Source organism: Pelodiscus sinensis, chromosome 10 (genome assembly GCF_052426305.1).
Source record: "Pelodiscus sinensis isolate ZL-2025 chromosome 10, ASM5242630v1, whole genome shotgun sequence".
Classification (NCBI taxonomy): Eukaryota; Metazoa; Chordata; order Testudines; family Trionychidae; genus Pelodiscus; species Pelodiscus sinensis.
Window position 1 is genome coordinate 16,190,940 of NC_143061.1, and position 15,345 is coordinate 16,206,284.

The 15,345-nt window shown below is 46.3% G+C and overlaps 1 protein-coding gene across 3 annotated transcripts in view; it reads right to left on the reverse strand.

The window, feature by feature from the left end:
* FNDC3B (fibronectin type III domain containing 3B) overlaps positions 1-11,288 on the reverse strand; it is a 392,858-nt gene extending 381,570 nt beyond the window's left edge. The window contains exon 1 of one of the 3 annotated variants that reach the window (XM_075937961.2): positions 11,023-11,288. The gene's annotated coding sequence lies outside the window, so the exon portion shown is untranslated. Of the gene's footprint in view, positions 1-4,172; positions 4,231-11,022 lie in introns of those variants that run through there. The other 2 variants (XM_075937956.2, XM_075937959.2) reach the window with 2 other exon arrangements.
* Between the last annotated feature and the right edge of the window lie 4,057 nt (positions 11,289-15,345).

A 15,345-nucleotide genomic window follows, 5' to 3' on the forward strand; every position in this document is an offset into this window, starting at 1 on the left:
GAATAAGATAAACAGTCACTTCCCTTAATGCATTTTGCTTTGAGATACAGTCTTTTCAGAGAAACACTTTCCACCATTACAAAATACGGCTTGCAACAGCCCTCTCGTCAAGACCTGCAAAACAAGTTCCCTAGCCAATTGGCCAATGTAGAATACTTGACAACTGGCAGTGCCCTCATACTGAACTCAAGAGATGACTCAGTGGAAACTGGCATTTGAAAAACACGACAATTGAACAGGAACAAATTTCTCACCTTTGCTAATACCATAGCCTAGGGGGCCCCCAACGCGGTGCCCGCGGGTGCCATGCTGCCTGCCGGGGCATTTATGTCCGCCCGCCTACTGACCTTGGCTGACCCAAGCCATTCTTGCTCCCCAGGCCCCGGACAGCCAGCGCATGTGCGGCCTCTGCCCCCGGGCGCACAGCACATGCGCAGCCCCCAGGTGCACAGCACATGCACAGCCCCTGCCCCTGGCTCATGCGCGGCCCCCGCTCCCGGATGCGCGGCCCCGCTCCTGGGCACGTGGCAGCCCCGAAAGGTTGGGGACCATTGCCATAGCCTTCCAGTAGGGATGTGAACCAATTAACCAGTTACCTGATAAGCATCACTCTTACCGGGTAACAGTTAACTGTTGCTCGGGGGCAGCCCCACCTGGCCCACTGCAATGCAGTGCAGGGTGGGAGCCAGGAGCCCCGCATGGAGGCAGCATCTGGAGCTGAGGAGCCAGCAGTGGCTCCATGCCGTGGCAGCCCCATGGACTGGGAGATGCTCCAACCAAGCTGGAGTGGTCCTCTCCCCATCCTGCTTCATTGGTGAAACCTAAGATATAACCAGTTAATTGATTAAACGAGACTTTACATCCCTACCTCCCTACCATCCCAACCATACATATTTTGACTAGAAATACTTTCAATAGTTGTATGTGACTGAAAAGGGGGGCAGGGTTTTAAATAAACTAAGTATTCCCTTAAATAGTATTCGAAACCTAGGCTATGTCTACACTGGCACTTCACAGCACTGTAACTTTCTGGCTCGGGGGTGTGAAAACACACACACACACCACACACAGAGCAAGTTACAACCCTGTAAAGCACCAGGCAGCTACTCCCCTCATGGAGGGGATTTACATACAGCACTGGGAGAGCTTTCTCTCAGCATTCGTGCCATGGGCACACTTTCCGTTTAAAGTGCTCCTGCAGCTGCGCTTTAAACTTCTAAGTGTAAACAAAACCCCGGACACAACAACCTGGTATAAACTGCACTTGTTGAATTATATGGAAAGACTGAAATGGACCAACATAGTTTCGCTATCCAAGCCGAGGCACGTTCAGTAAGCAAACATAGTAAAATCTCAATCAGGTTCCATCTGGCAATGCAACTGTTCCTATAGTATTGCTACAAAAGAAAAATCACGTTACACTATCTTATATTGTCGTACAAATTTATTTTTAGCTGAAACAACAAACTTGGTTCAAAGTGCATTCCAAGCTTCTGTTTTTGTGATCCAAGATAACACTAGTCAATAAATTCAGCCCTTGCTATTAACTTTACTCTCACGCAGTGTCAGAAAGATCCAATTTATTTTGAAGTAAGATGTCACATTAGTTACCCTACTCTTCACGTTACAGTCACTCTACTCTTTGAAATGTATTCACTTGTAAATGTGCCAGTATTTCTACCCAAATTATAAAAAAATAATTAGAGGTCAGAGACCAATATTAGGTAGTGCTGCCCACTCTAAAAAACAAAAATTCTATGGTGGACAAGTGGGGACAGAAAGAGGCAATGTCTATGAAAGGTACAATTCTTCCACTGGCTTGGTGGGCCCACACTGGAAAGTTGTTCCTCCTAAATCTTCAAAAGCGGCGCGGAGTCCTGTGGCACCTTATAGACTAACAGAAGTGTTGGCGCATAAGCTTCCGTGGGCAAAGACCCACTTCGTCTTTGCCCACGAAAGTTTATGCTCCAACACTTCTGTTAATCTGAATCTGCAAAAGCGGCGTGGAGTCCGATGGCACCTTATAGACTAACACAGCTACCCCTCTGATACTTGACCTCCTATATCTGTTAGGGAAGTACCCCTCCCCCAGCCTTCCCTACCCCAACATAGCTCCACTGGCGACCAGAGGCCATGAATGTTGTTATGCAGACCATAGTCCTGCCAGACATGCCACCTTAAAAGCCACTACTAACATTGCAGGCAGTTGGTATATAGCTCCATTACTACTATACAGGAAGCTCATTCATTCCCACGCACATGGGAGGGGGCAGCAAAAGCTTTAGGTCAGCCAGTGAAGACATCTCTGAATTTCACAAGCTACCGAAGGAAGTATGCGTGGCACATCTATGCTTAAAAAAAACAACAATTTGGACATAACACAGAATGGTGGTGGTGTTATTATTAGTCTGGCACTCCTAGCTCCGAGTTCTGTTGCATACGTTAGTGTCCAAACAAAGAGAAGACACAGTTTCTACCTCAACTGGGTAATAGATGAAATGCGGGAGAAGTAACTGGGAGAAGCAGATGGAGGAAAGATTTTCTGGCTGCCAACAAAGACTTGTCAAAACTTCCTCATCCCTTCCACACACCAAAAGGGTTTCTGGTGGACGAAGGGGAAATATATAAAAAACATCAACCAGTTCAGTGAGCAGACATACCATACAAACAGTAACACAGATCGACTGTAATTGTTTTCCTGAAAGCTGTCCTCTATCTACTTACTAAAGTTTCTCTATGGCACCTATCCCCACAGGATCTCCATTCATGGAAGGGAAGTTAGAACCCAAACTTAGTTAGCTAGAGGTAAACTATTAATTGTGCATCCAGACATTCATTATATGGTGTGTACAGAACAGAATCAACCATAGGTGTTTTAATGACCCAACCACATTATCAAACAGGAAGCTGTTCTACCCTCACCCCCAAATAAGTGGCGGCACAAGCAGCTGACAATGTGAGAACCCCCAGGAAAGGCTCAGTGACTGACACACAACATGACTGTAGCTGACTTCCCACGCAGGAAATTGCGCAGGGTTTTTGTGAACACACGTCAAGGCTTCAATGACAAACAGCTAACAGACCCAAGCATAAAACTCACGTTCCCAGTTTATTTCTGTACATTGCCTGGCTATATGGTTTAGAAAAGAACACATCATTCTATGGCATGCTCTTATCTTAGTCCATGTGTTCCTCCTCTTTGGACATAAAGAGCCAATTCAAAGGCAGTATACAAGAAGAAGTGAGTTACTCTAAGTTGGTGCAGTTCACAAAATTCTCCCAGCCCCCGGCATATAAATTATACCAGCCTGGACCCCCTTAGACCTATTTATCACCATGTAACTTACACAGCACCTCTGAATTTAACCCAGTAAGTTCACAGAAAACCACAATGTGCTTTCTATTTTTTTCACTATATAAACTGATACGAAGCAGAGAACAATGGATCTAATCAAGAATCATTCCCCACTGCTGGTTTTTCACTTGAGTATTGCCAAGTCCAAGCATTCAAAAGTCACCCCAAACAAAATCATGAGTTTGGCTTTAATTAATAACGAAATAAAAATATATATACACTGGGTTTTTTTAATGTGCCTTTTTATTTCTTCTTTTTTCTTCTGATTTGGGAGTCTTTGAGGTTCACATTTTCAAACTTTTCTCCATTTTTTTCATTAAAATAAAAGCTAAGATTCTCATGTGATTCAAGGAATTAAGGCTTTAAGAAAAAAACAGACAAAATGTTCACTTCTGAGTGCAAATGCACAATTTGTGCTTGATTTTCATGCTTACTACTTACAATGGTAGATACCTACCTAAGACAGGTATTTGAGCATCTAACTTTATGCACACGTGTCTAGAATCCAGAACCTCCACATTTTGGGCATGTCATCTTTGCTGTTTTCATTTGACCAGGTATGTATATGTGTGCTCTAAACTAGAAATACTAAAAGTAGTTTCTTTGCTTGTATCTCTTTAAACACCTCACATTATTTGATTTCCTGGATAGTCTCTAACAGGAAATCCATTTAATGCCTTCAAGCATCCATGAACACTGTATATTTCTTTTCTTCCTGTTCTATTACTCTACACCAATAAATAAGGCTCAAGAGGCATGTGACATTAATGAGGCACCTGTGCCAGAGGCCAAACTCCTTACAAATGAAGTTACTTACCCTGTTCTCCAGGCTGCCCCTGACATTCATCTTTTGTCATAAAACAAGAATGTACTTCCTGGAAAAAACCATCAAAATGTATGAAATGAGTGTAAGTAGCAAAGCACTTGAGCCCTAAATATGAATCAAGGAGATGGAATCCAAAAACAAATCAAACGTATCCATCCTAACTCCGTTTCTGTATCCATGGATCAGGAATTCTTCCACTACACTTTACATCAGAATTCAGCTAAACTAATCAACAATATAAAAATGTGGCAATCAACAGAAATGGAATTTGCTTACTGCTATAATGTAACAGGATATCATTTCATTACCAGAAGCAAGAGGAGAAGAGTAAAAAAAATTGCAATAATGAAGTTGCCACCCCTATGCCTGGCCCTGAGAAAGCTGACTAAAAACTCGTTAAGTGGGACGTGTCTGAATTTCTGCTGACTATATTATAGGGATGAGGAAAACAGATCCATGACATTCCAAGAGCTTCTAGGCATAAAGAGTTGTTTCTCACTTCTATTTTTACAATATTCTTCATGATATATACGTCCAAAAGCACAAAGCAAATTTTTAGAGACAAAACATATTCCTTGTTTATAATTTAACCTTCTCTGAGAGTCTAATACAGGTGTTCAAAATGAGTACTCGAATGACCATTCCAAATAGTTCCATATAATCCTACATAAAAGAGCTTTATGTCGTATAACCATAAAGAGATCAGTTATATACAGCCAGTCCCTGAGTTACAAACACATCGACTTACGACCGTTCGTATTTACGACCAACCTCCTATACAGCCGGTCCCCGAGTTACGAACGAAATCCGCACTTATGAACTGTGCAGCCGTAGGTAAGTGAATGTAATCTGACTTACAAACTGATCGAGTTACAATCTAGTAACTTGTTCGTAAGTGGAGGACTGGCTGTACTCTTTTGCAAGGGAACCAATACATCCTAAAACTTAAAATCACAGAATAGAGAAAGCAAGGAGTCATATAGCCTATAAAGTCCAAAGAATGCTCATATTAATATTTTATGATGAGCAAATATGCACAGTGAAATATAGAAATTAATTTTTGGCATTACTCCACTGAAGTCAACAAAGTTACACTGGCTCAAATGCAATAAGAGGTGCCTGGGAAGTGGATGTCAATATTAGCTACACTGTTTGCTTTCTCTAGAGGAAAAAAGCAACACAGTTATTATTCATAATGTTAGATATATGTTTTATAAGTCACTCTGATAAGATGTTGCATTGTAATGATCTCAGTTTAGTTAATGGAAGATTATCTTAAATATAACCATAAGTCACCAATAACCATGTACTACTATCATTATAAGTCAACATTACTCAGAAAGGGAAGTAAGGGATACTTTCTACACAGTCAGTGTGAACGTGTATTGTATACAGTTAACTGTTGACAAATACAAGGGTGCATTATTTGCCAATGGCTTGTGAGTTTCATAACAGATTGTGTGACATAACTTAAAAGTTATCATATAAAATCTTTAATATTCTCCAGTCCTGCTTTCAGCTTATTTGATTACAATTCAGTAGACATGAGAAGTGTGTTTAAGTTTCAATACTTCACATGTACTTTTAACACAAGTAAGATTTGCAGCACACCAAATTACACATACATCAGAAAGCAGTAAGTCATAGTCAAATGCATCACTTGGAATAGCACACACAAATAAGGGCAAATTTCAGCCAACTGTTTTTAGCAAGATTTGTCTTACCTCCCCATTTAATTGCCATGATTTGCACAAAGAATATCTTATATGAATGTAAATATTAACAATAATATTTTAAAAGGTAATTTTAAGAATCTGAGTATTTTAATTTGCTCTAATTATTTTATAAACTTACTGTATTGTTATTACAGATAAAGTATTAATATCTTAAACTAATGATCCTTTTAACATTCATTCTATGTCCTTCATACAGATAATTCTAGCTGTATTTTACTGATGTCTACCTCACAAACATTTACTATATATGCTTCTGCGACCAAATCCTATTGCCCTTACTCAGTCATTGCCTTTGGCAAATCCCCATTGACTTCAGTTAATTAATTGACTCGAACAGAGTCCAATAAGTACCAAACTAATACATTCAATGTTTGACTTTTTGGCATTAAATTACAACAATTGTCTACTTAAGTATTAGATTATTAGAGTGCATGCTTATTCCAAATGTACATCTATGCATGTGGTTTCTGTGACTTTTAGAGCTCTGACAAAACTGTACTGACAGGGAATGCTGTTATTTTTCAGACTACTGTATTGAATGTATAATATATTTTTGTTGGAAACGGACTAAGTCTTATGTTAAAATTGACATTTTGCAGCTTATAGCTTGCAGATGCAAATCTTGTTTTCAGCTTTTGTTTACTTAGAAGATACCAAAGGAATGAATTACATTCTGTCTACATTACAGTCTATTTATAACATAATTATTAAATTAGTTTACACACATAATGTGGTATATTTTAACCTTTAAACTTTTTAGTACTACATGTAATGGTAATACATTCTCTCACAAGAAAAGGAAACCTAAATTGCCCTTTGATGCCATATCCTTAAGAAACTCTACAGGATTTTTTGTGCAAAAACTTAAATTTACAGTGACTGCATTTTTGTCCTAGTGATGTTATGGTCTTGAATCCAGATCATGGGCGCAGATTTAGTATATATAACAGCATGCTTTGAAAGAAGACTAATCTCTCCAATGTGCTGTTACAAATTCCTTTAACAGAGCACACATTTAAAATATCTCTTTTTTCCTGGGTATTTGTAACCCATCAAAGAATCTGTTGTGCTGCGGGAAGCTATGTTTAAAACAGATGATTAAAATGCATATATCAGCTGGAAAACTGTTTAAGGAGTTATCTATTTTCAAATTCACAAACATTCCTGCCTGTAGATGGCTTGTTATAATTGTGTATCTATCAGCTCCTATTTCCACTTTGTTGTTTGAAGAACTTCCCTCTTCCCACATACCTTCTGTCTCCAGGGGAAGATCACGCGGCGACACTAAACCATGGCCATAAACAACCCTACTTTTGAGATTCTTTATTAAAAAGATTTCTCTGTTACTGAAGTGCTGTATCCTGGCAGTGCAGGAAAGATCAATTAAGCAAGTTAACTGCTGATTTGAGAAACCCTCCAGCTCCACATCAGCTTATACAGCAGAAATGCAGATTTCAGTCTTGCTGACATGCAGTATGTTTCACCACATAGTTATGATCTACACAGAGACACACCAGTCCTCAGATATAATGACCTAATACCAAACCATTCTTTGTGGAGGGTCCTTGACTCTGGAATTAATTTGCATGGTAGTCTGACAGAGACTGAGTTTGCTAGCCCTTGTACTGACTGATCTGAAAGGTCAACCTTTTCTCAGGTTGTTGCTTGGGTGGTAGAGGTGGCTAAATGGATTGAGAGACAAACATAATTTTGGCTAAACAAAGTCATCTATTGTATTCAGTCCTGCGACACTTTTTGAAATAATATGTTTTTTATAAGCTAAAAGATACCAATACTGAAACCATGTACTCATACTGTAAAACTGAAAACTTGATGTAAATGTATGTGTTTGCAGAACTGGGCCTTACATTTTTGGACAAAAAGCTAATTATTTGTGAACTGTTTAGTTAACTTAAACTGTCACCCCAGCTCCAACACATACACACATGTTCTTCATACATTTATTTGTGCAAGTGTAGGGGATTCAATTTATCCAGGTCCAGACTCCCTATCCCTTTCTTTAGAGGTGCTGATGGGGAACATAAAATGAGCAGATGAATGTAATTTACATCTGATGATTAATGTATATGCATAAAGTTTCTGCATATATTCTGACTTTTAGGTGGTTATTACTAAAAGAGAGCCAGAGTAAAATCACTGCTAATTAAAAATTGAATTAACAGTTACTGAAGAAAACAGTTTCAGATTGGATGCTTCCTACCCAAAATATATGCTATTATGGAGGATATGTAAACAATATACTTAGTTCTCTGAGTCTGTTTTGAAAGCTCATGGTTCTCCATCTATCTCCTGACCGGGTAGGGGGCAGGATAATAGAATAGTGTGGAAAAAATTAACCAATGGACCAGCAATGACCTCAAATGAACCATGAGCAGAGCCACTTGAAAAATGGGAAATGATTCAGCTTCCATGCCTTGGGCTACATGAAGAGCATAAGCTACTCAGTACCGAAGTGGGATGAATGACGTAGGACACTTTGGGGCTAGTGATACCCTGTGTCATGGGCTCAGCAGGAGAGATGTAACCACAAAAACTCAGTGACTTTGAGACAGATGAGGGGCAGATCAGATACTGGAAGGAACTGACACGTTCCTTCTGCATAAGACTCCACTGAGAGAACGGATATAAGAAAAGAGCACTTCACAGCCTGAATGACCCTGGGCATGCTGCCAAGAAATATCTTCCTCTTGTGGTGGCAACAACAGCATACTTCCCTAACAAGCTTCTCTGTTATTGCCCAGAGACACAAGCAGATGGTAAGAAAAGAGCGAGTGAGGGAAGCAGAACACTGCCACTAGTGGGAGAAGGAGCCATCCATCTTACCCAATCAGCTGTCTCCTGAAGGATATAGGGCAGTGTTTCCCAATTTTATTTGTCCATGGAACCCTCTGGAACTCGAAAGAATTTTGCAGAACCCCTGACTGTGCGGAACCCCTGACTGACTATGCGCACAGTGCTGAGTAGTGACATCATCGCCCCCACTGTCTGGCTAAGCTGACATTACACAGGAACACTTATGAAAACACAAATTAAAATTGTTTTCAATAAAACTCATAAATGAATTAAAATTCCATTCCATTCCACTACAATAATTCAGGTTGTAATGGAATTTTCTTGCGGGACACTTATTTTCACCATTTGAGAAGAGCACAGGGATAGCACCTCTCTTAACAGGGAGGCCATCCAGCTAGCACCTACACACTCTGCTCATGTCTAGACTAGAAAAACAGGTCATGTTCAAAAACATAATAGCTAACAAGTTGTTAAACTCTTCTGTGAACCACATTTAACACCTTTTAAAAAGGTGGGTCAACCCTCAACTGCCCAACAATTTAAAAAACTAGCACGTAGAACAAATGTGATGAAGGCACAGAGAACCAGGAAACGTGAATTCTGTTCCTGGCTATGCTACTGATTCACTGTGGGACACTGTTGCATAAACCGCTATATGCCTCAGTTTCCCCATCTAGACAGCTTCTCTAGCTCTTTAAAAATGACTGCAGCTCCTCAGAAGGGAAGGTGCTATTAAAATGCAAATTATATCAAGTCTATGTGCAATGAATTAAAAAAATCTAATGAATATGGTGCCATGAATTGCTCCTTACTTTAAGTTCCAGACCAGGCAACCTTTGTCAAAACTTTAGCCCATAAATAAATGGAATATTTAATGGAGAGAGGGAGGGGAGCTAGGCTGAGTTTGAAAGAAGAAGATAAACTTTAAAGAGAAGATTTGTAAAGCTCTCTCTCCTGGTAACATGCCATTTTTAAGGAGTCTGGCAGAAGAAATAAAAAGTTTCCGAGATTTTTCTCTTCGAAGTGGTGTCAGCAAAGGAGGGGTTGTGAGAGAGAGGCTGGGGGAGGGTAGCCTGGGTCGGTCGGTTTCTCGCTCTCCTTCTCTCCAAGGTGCTCCCTGGATCCAGACATTTTGGAAAGAGTTTGCAGAGAGCTGGAGACTCTGCTGGTGCCTTGGCTTCTTCACCCGCGTGACATGCCCTGAGCTGGGCAGAGGGGCCAGACAGTACGTGCCGGCCTCACAGCCGAGGTTCTCTCTCCCCCACCCACCGCCTCCTGCTCCCAAACTCAGCCGCAGGGCACAGACTTCCAACCTCCTTCCTCTCGCACACGCAGCTCCTCCTGCAGAGAGCCCGAGGCTGGGGAGGAGGAGGAGGAGGAGGAAGGCTCCCCGCCCCCCCCCCCCTTCACACGCCAACCTCTTCCAAGTTGAAAGCCGATTTTCCATTCCGGCTCCGATTGCAATTGCAGGATGAGTATCAAAGAGAGGAGAGGAGAGGAGGCGGCGGAGCCGAGGCGAAGGGGCAGGGAGCGAGGGCTGGCGCGGGGCTGGGAAGGGGGCAGGGAGAGGCCAGGCAGGCTGATCCCGGCAGCGCTCGGCGGAGTCTCTCTGGATTACTAGGCTATGATGGAGTGTCTCCCAGCCCCGAACGAACTGCTGCCTCCACTCCCCCGCTGAGCCCAGCCACCTTCTCCCAGCCTGCTCCAGCAGGGGCGTCAGCATTTCGGCCACCCCGCCCCCGGGGCTGTAAAATTCCCCCTTCCCACCCTGGAGCCCCCCCCAAAAATCACACCAAACTTACCCCCCAACACACACACACACACACACGCTCTGCGCTGCAGCCTCGGCTTGCGGCCGCCCCAAGGGCAGGCAGATGATCGCGGTGGGTCTATTTCCCCCTTTCCTCGCTCCATGCTGCCCGCGGGATGCTCTGGGGGGGGGGGGCGGGCGATAAGGGGGTGCATAAATCAGGGGGCTGCGCCGGGGAGGACGAGAACCAGGCTGGCGTGTCTCCTCCCGGCACCGGCAAATGGGGGAAACTTTCTGCAAAGTGCTGCTGCTCCCCGGGGCTCCGCGCGACCCGCCGGCTCCGAGAAACGGGGTGCGCATCCCCGCCCCGGCTCCCACGGCCCTTCCCCGCCGAAACAAAATGGGGGGCAGCCACAGACCCACACGAAGGGGGGGCGCCGCTTGCGCTGCCCCAACTCCGGGCGGCGGCTGCCGCAGGGACTCGCCGTGAGCCCCGTGGGGGGCTGCCCCGCTTCGCGGCCGGGCCCGGGCGCCGCCTTACCTTGGCAAGGGCTGAATCGGGGGCGCTGCGAAGCCGCGCTCGGCAGGCAGTCCGGTGAAAGCCCGGCTGGCGGCGGGGGCTACCAGGAGGGCTTGGAGGGGGATTCCGCCATGTCAGTGATGTCGGGACCACATGGGGATTTGCGACCAGCCCACAATACCATACAGTCTGGAGTAGCAGCTACTGTGGAAAAACCGGCGGCGAGAGGAGAGGGGCGGGCACAGGGAGACAGGGACCCGCTGCGCCAGGCGCGCTTGGCAGCCCGCGCTCTGCCCTGCCCTCGCCGCAGCTGCCCGGCCAGGCGGCGCCCCTCCTCCCCCTGCAGGACCAAGCTGGCCGAGGGTGGGAACCTCGGGCAGGGGGATGAGTTTGTGGAGTGATGAGTCCCCTGCCCGCATTGTCTGTCCCCACACGCTCTTTCCTACCCGGCCTGTTCCTCCACACCCCTCTCTCGCTCCCTGCCCCCTCAACCTTTCTCTCTTCTCCCTCCTGGCCCGAGTTTCTATCCCAACCCTGTCTCCCATTCCCTGACCCAGCCTCTGCCCTATCATACCTCCAGCCTCTGACCCACCCATCATCCCCTTCTGCCCTTTGCCCCATCCCCTACTTCCTGACCACAGTCAATATCCCACACGTCCCCTTCTGCCCCAGTCCCTGCCTGACCCCCAGTCCACTCCACCCATTCCTTTCTGCCCCAATCCCTGCCCCATCACCCTGCTTGTGCCCCAGTGTACCCCACCCATACCCTTCTACCTATCCCATCATCCCCCTTCTGGCCTCCCAATCCCCAGAGCCATGCTGGGCAATCCAGAGTCCATCCATCTTGTGTAAATTGAAAGCTTTTAGGGACAGGGTTTGTCTTTACTTTTGTGGCTTGTCAAGCACATCGCCAGCACCCGAGCCACTAAATATATGGATACAGTTCTGCTGCCAAGCAATCCTTCTTCCTGAACATGCAGAGGCCTCTCCAGCAAAAAGAGGGAAGAAACACCTCTACAAATTCCCCTTGTCAAGTCCTTGCTGTTGGAGTGGGATGGGAGGAGAAACATCTTGGCATCTGCCTGACATAGTCCCTGGAGTGAAGAAGCCACCTCAATGCAGCCTAGCAGGATGGACACCTCTCTACCCTCTGGTGCAGAAAGGGCAAGAAGGAATCTATCTGAGCGCCTGTGCAGTGGGAAGGAAGAGATGTTTTCCTTTCTACCCTAACACGTACGGCAGGGTGGGGAGAACCATGCTCAGTAACTTGCCTCTAAACTAGGGGTGGGGAAGATTTTTTGGGTCAGGGGCCGCTAACTCACAGAAAAATCAGTCAGGGGCTGCACGTAAGTGAGAAGCAAAAAACAAAACAAACCCTCACTGACGTGACTTCCAACTGAAAAGGAGAAAGACAGTTCCCTCATTCCACTCGCATACCAGAGCCTCCAGCGGGCCAGGCTAGTAGACTTTGCGTGCTTCAACCCCACAGTGGGGGAGCTAGAGTGCCAGTGTGGGCTCCCCAATTCTGGGGGTGGAACCCTGAGTATCGGGGGCCAGATCCAGGCCCCGAGCTTGAGGTTCACCACCTCTGCTCGAAACACAGAAGCCAGGTAGGTGGGAGATAGAAAGTGGGAATCTCATCTAAAGCTTCAGTCTAGCTGTGGGATAGTCCTGGCTTTTTGCCTCAACTTTGGGTGCAGCTCCCCGGTCCTACCACTCAGACTGGGTCTCTTGTGCGGTAGCCCCCTACTTTCCAACTCTGTTCACAATACAGGCCCAACTCCCTTTTACTCCAGGTATTTATGAATTCACATCATGGTCCTTGTCGGGCTCTGGCCCAAGCTGGGAAGCTAATGATCCAACCAGTGGACCAAATTCAGTGATGAATCCTGGTCACATGCTATCAGAGGCATGTTGTGCATATGCTAAAAGGAAGAGGACGCAAAAAACAGCATCTTCAGAACAAAGCATTATTTATTAATCCCTCATGAATAAAAACCACATAGACCAAAGGGTACAGCAGTATGATGCGGTGTACCAGCCCCGCACTGAACTAACAGGCTACGTCTAGACTGGCATGATTTTCCGCAAAAGCTTTTAACGGAAACGTTTCTCCATTAAAAGCATTTGCGGAAAAGAGCGTCTAGATTGGCACGGACTCTTTTCTGCAAAGCACTTTTTGCGGAAAAGCATCCGTGCCAATCTAGGCACAGTTTTGCACAAGAAAGCCCCGATCGCCATTTTCGCGATCGAAGCTTTTTTGCGCAAAACAATACCGTGTTGTCTACACTGGCCCTCTTGTGCGAAAGCATTTGCGCAAGAGGGCTTTTGCCCAAACAGGAGCAGCATAGTATTTCTACAAGAACACTGACAATCTTACATGATTGCGTCAGTGTTCTTGCGCAAATTCAAGTGGCCAGTGTAGACAGCTGGCAAGTTTTTCCGCAAAAGCAGTTGCTTTTGTGGAAAAACTTGCCAGTCTAGACGCAGCCACAGGGTTTAGCCAGGTTACCCTGGATGAAGGAGCCCTGCCCTCGCAGCCCTGCCAGACATGCTCAGACTGTAGCCCAGGTATAAAAGCCTGGGAGAGGTACAGTCTGGGCTAGCTGGCAGAAGAGAAGAACCTCAGGTTGGAGCACCTGAGTTGCTGCTGCCAGTTGCCTGAGAGGAGAGCAACAGAGGCTTCATAACTGCTGCAGATCACCAGGGAAATGCAGCCCTTGAGGAGTCACGAGACTCAGCTACCATGTGGGAAGTTGGCCCATCAGATCAGGTAGGAAGTGCCCCAGGGAGGGTGCAGAAGCAGCCTCTCCCACCCAGAGATCCTAGGCGTGCTTTGGTTGGATTCCCCACTGAGGTTGGATTCTGCCACTCAGAGAGCCCTGGGCCGGGACCCAGTGGAGCACAGTGGGCTCGGGTCCCCCTACTGGGGCACAGCCCGCATCCCTGTTACTTGGTCATTGGGCTGTCCAGCCCTACCTTAAAGGGCCAGCACTTAACTTTGATTCACTCACTCTGGTCATTGGGCTGCCCAGCCCTGCTTTAGAGGGCTGGCGAGTAACTTTGTTTTTCTATCTCTGGTGCTCAGGCCTAACAGCCCTGAGGGGAGGGGCCAGACTACAGGTGGTTTACCGAGTATACAGAGTGTGCCATGGGCTCAGATAGCCCAGGGATACAGGACCCTACCCCCATCCTGGGGAGGGAGAAGGAAGGACCACCTTGCGCCATGCAGTATGGCCTATATGTCTAGGACTGACATACACCTTAAAAATTCTCTGCCTGCTTTTGTAAAGTTCTTTCTGCCTGGTTAATTCTACCTCTCTGTGTGTGCATCTACACTGCACCCTTACCTTGAAATAAGGTGTTGCTTATTTTCAGGGGTCGACAAATTATGGAAAACACTACTCGCCAGACGAAAAAGGGACTTGCCACCCTCCCCCACAAAAAGGTTTTTAATGGCATAAATTCCTAATAAGAATAAGAACAATAATTACTAATAAGTTATTAATAAATATCTTATAAACCTCTACCTTTTCCCTCTGCTGCCATGTCTCCTCCCCTTGCTCCATCAGCTCCCCTGGTGCCTGCTGCCCCGCAACTCCTCACCCTCCTCTGCTGTCCTGACTCCTGCCCTTCTCACTGCCCTCAGCCCTCCTGCAACCTGCCCCCCTTCACCAGCCCTTCTCTCTTCCCTGTGCCTACTCCTCCAGTAGCCCCACTCTGATCATGTGAGCTATCCCTCCTCATCCCCTCTTCTAACACCTCCCTCTACACACCTGCCCTGCCTCTCTCCTCTGGTGCTGGTCCCTCCCCTGCAGGTGTCTGGCCTTCCGCTTCACCCCCAGAATCCCTTCGTACCTGCACCCTCCTGATGCCTCCCCCTTCCCTCACTGCCCTTGCCTCTTTTGCCCTCTTCTTCACAATACCCACCACCCTCTGCCCCCATTTCCCTCATGCCCCTGTGCCCTCACAGATACCTTGCTCTATCCCCACCTTCCTCATGCCCGCCCCTTCTTTCAAGCCTTCTCCCAGCACTTCCCTCTCCCCGTCTAGTCCCCAGTGCCCTTACCCTCTCCTCTCCCGGCATCACCCTGTCCCCCCTCCCACTGATGTCTCCCCTCCTGCCCTTTTCCTCGTTGTCTGCACTTAGCCCCCTGGCTTCTGTCTCTCCTGCACCCCAGTCCCTTGGTGCCTTCCCCTTTCTTCTTCTTCTTTTGACCTCCTCCCCCTCCGCTCAGCACAAACCCTTCCCCATATTTTCCCCTCCCCTGCCCTCCCCACAGCCCAGCCAAGCCCCTTCCCCTCCCCCAGGGCCAGCTCTAGGTTTTTTGCTGCCCCAAGCAA